We start from the raw sequence: 3,309 nt of genomic DNA, 5'->3' as shown, positions 1-3,309 counted from the left end.
CAGTCTGAACCAGGTCCCCAGTCTGAACCAGGTCCCCAGTCTGAACCAGGATCCCAGTCTGAACCAGGTCCCCAATCTGAACCAGGTTCCCAATATGAACCAGGATCCCAGTCTGAACCAGGTCCCCAGTCTGAACCAGGATCCCAGTCTGAACCAGGTCCCCAATCTGAACCAGGTCCCCAGTCTGAACCAGGTTCCCAGCCTGAACCAGGATCCCAGTCTGAACCAGGTCCCCAATCTGAACCAGGATTCCAGTCTGAACCAGGTCCCCAATCTGAACCAGGATCCCAGTCTGAACCAGGTCCCCAATCTAAACCAGGTTCCCAATATGAACCAGGATCCCAGTCTGAACCAGGTCCCCAATCTAAATTGGGATCCCAGTCTAAACCAGGTTCCTAGTCTCAATCAGGTTCCCAGGCTAAACCAGGTTCCCAGTCTGAACCAGGTCCCCAATCTAAATTGGGATCCTTCTCTAAACCAGGTTCCTAGTCTCAACCAGGTTCCTAGTCTCAACCAGGTTCCCAGGCTTAACCAGGTTCCCAGTCTGAACCAGGTCCCAAATCTGAACCAGGATCCCAGTCTGAACCAGGTTCCCAATATGAACCAGGATCCCAGCGTAAACCAGGATCCCAGTGTAAACCAGGATTCCAGTGTGAACCAGGTTCCCAGCCTGAACCAGGTTCCCAGTCTAAACCAGGTTTCCAGTCTTATCGCCTCCCTCTAACTCACAGAGATGAACTTCTACGCTGCCTTTCTTTCGTCTTTCAGACTTTGAATCTCAGACTTTAAGCCTGTTTGTCCTTTTTTGTTGCATCACCACTGAACGAGTTAAAGACTTTCTGTAAATGAAATAAACTTGGACGGTTCCAGAACTAAAACCCAGATCCTCCAGACACTGTATTACATCCTGAAGGGGTTCTGCTGTAGTTCTTGTTTAACTAAAGCCATTTAGGGAACATATGAGTAAAATATAATGTAACCTGATAATCGGTTTGTTTCCTCATCGCTCTGACAGGTCTGACTGGGTCGGCACATCCTGCTGCTCCACAAAACTCCAACTACAGTGAGGAAAATAAGTATTTGAACACCCTGCTGTTTTTTAACTTCTCCCACTTAGACATCATGGGGGGGGTCTGAAATTGTCATTGTAGGTGCATGTCCACTGTGTAGGTGCATGTCCACTGTGAGAGACATAATCTAAAAAAAAAAAAATTCCAGAAATCACAATGTTTAATTTTTTTAACAATTTATTTGTATGATTCAGCTGCAAGTAAGTGTTTGAAAACCTGAGAGCATCAATGTTAATATTTGGTACAGTAGCTTTTGTTTGCAGTTCCAGCGGTCAAACATTTCCTGTAGTTTTTCACCGGGTTTTGCACACACTGCAGGAGGGATTTTGGCCCACTCCTCCACACAGATCTTCTCTAGATCAGTCACGTTTCTGGGCTGAGAAACACAGAGTTTGAGCTCCCTCCAAAGATTCTCTATTGGGTTTAGGTCTGGAGACTGGCTAGGCCACACCAGAACCTTCTTCCAGAGCCAGTCCTTGGTTATCCTGGCTGTGTGTTTCGGTTCATTGTGATGCTGGAAGACCCAGCCTCCACCCATCTTCAATGCTCTGAGGGAAGGAGATTGTTCCCTAGAAGCTGGTAATACATGGCCGTGGTCACCCTCTCCTTTATGCAGTGCAGTCGCCCTGTTCAATGTGCAGAAAAACAGCCCCAAAGCATGATGCTACCACCCCCATGCTTCACAGTAGGGATGGTGTTCTTGGGATGGTTCTCATCATTCTTCTTCCTCCAAACACAGTTAGTGGAATTATGAATAGGGCTAGGTAAAAAAAATCGATTTAATTGATTTTGAATCGATTCCTTTACATTTTTGCAAAATCAATGTCTATGAAATGAGATTGATTCGTTTTATAGTGACGTGCGTGACGTTCACATTCAGATGAGCAGGAAAGGTGCATTCAAAATACTTCAAGCCAGACAGCTGCAAATATAGCTAATAGGGTGATTGAAGACATTATCAAATGAAGGCTGACCAGCAAACACCCTGTAGTTGTTACAGACAACGCTACAAATACGGTTTGTGCAGTGGAGATAATGCAACTCATGCATGTCTGCTGTTTCCCCGCTGTGTCACGTCTTCTCGCTCGATTGAGGCTTTTTCACTTTTCACAAACAAGTTTGCACTTTTGAGACAGTTTTGTTCATGTCTCAAGTTTAAACTGTCCGATTTACAAGTTTGCACTTTGTGTTTAATATGACATGTTTAATACATGAGTGTTTTGAAACACAGTTGAACCACTTTCATTATTGTAAAAACTGATCGAATCAAAATTAATCGATTTAGAACTGTATGAATCAAAATCCAATCGATTCAGGACGAAAATACCCAGCCCTAATTATGAACAAAAAGGTCTCATCTGATCACACGACTTTCTCCCATGACTCCTCGGGATCATCCAGATGGTCATTGGCAAACTGAAGACGGGCCTTGACGTGTGCTGGTTTAGGCAGGAGGATTCTTCCTGATTGTATGGGATGAACAGGTGTCTCTGCAGCTAACCACCTCAAACAGGTGTAACTAACTCCGGATAATAAATGGAGTGGAGGTGGACATTTTGAAGACAGACTAACAGGTCTGTGAGGGTCAGAATTAGCTGATAGAGATGTGTTCAAACACTTATTTTCCTCACTGTACCTACAGCACCGCTCTGAAGTTTACATACACCACGAATGTGCATCTCTGTTCAAAACTACTTTATTGATCCCAAGGGAAAATAAGTGTTTCTGTTAAACGGTTGCTGTAGATGTATTAAAGATCAAGTTCCTCTTAGTTTGATCTTCATGTAGGTCCTCTTTTAAGATTCATTAACATTCTGGGGTTTTCATGCTGACACCCTGAGTAGGGTTATTATAGTTCACTAAAACTAACAAAAAACCAAGACTATCCAGAACCAAAAGATAAAACTATATATATTTAAATACTGCTGTGAAAAGAGGTTTTCTTTACACATGGCTTAAAATAGTTAGTCAGCAGAAATTGAACACGTTTCATAAAATAGTATCTTGTGTTGAATTTATTTAAACATAATTTTATAAATAAAACAAAGCTTTTTGAATTCTGGCTTTAACATGAACTAAAGTGGAAAAATAACTACACTGAAACTCAGCATTATTAAAATGATAAGAACTAATAAAAACTGGACTATCCATTCATAAAACAAATTAAAACTGAATTAAAGGATGAAAATTGTTACAACTAAATCAACTACAGGGAAAAATCCTCCTTAATCCTCTTGTT

This window comes from Cyprinodon variegatus, unplaced genomic scaffold (genome assembly GCF_000732505.1).
Source record: "Cyprinodon variegatus isolate N-32 unplaced genomic scaffold, C_variegatus-1.0 Scaffold110, whole genome shotgun sequence".
Taxonomy (NCBI): domain Eukaryota; kingdom Metazoa; phylum Chordata; class Actinopteri; order Cyprinodontiformes; family Cyprinodontidae; genus Cyprinodon; species Cyprinodon variegatus.
The sequence above is the reverse complement of the archived record's forward strand: the minus strand, read 5'-3'. Positions refer to the sequence as shown.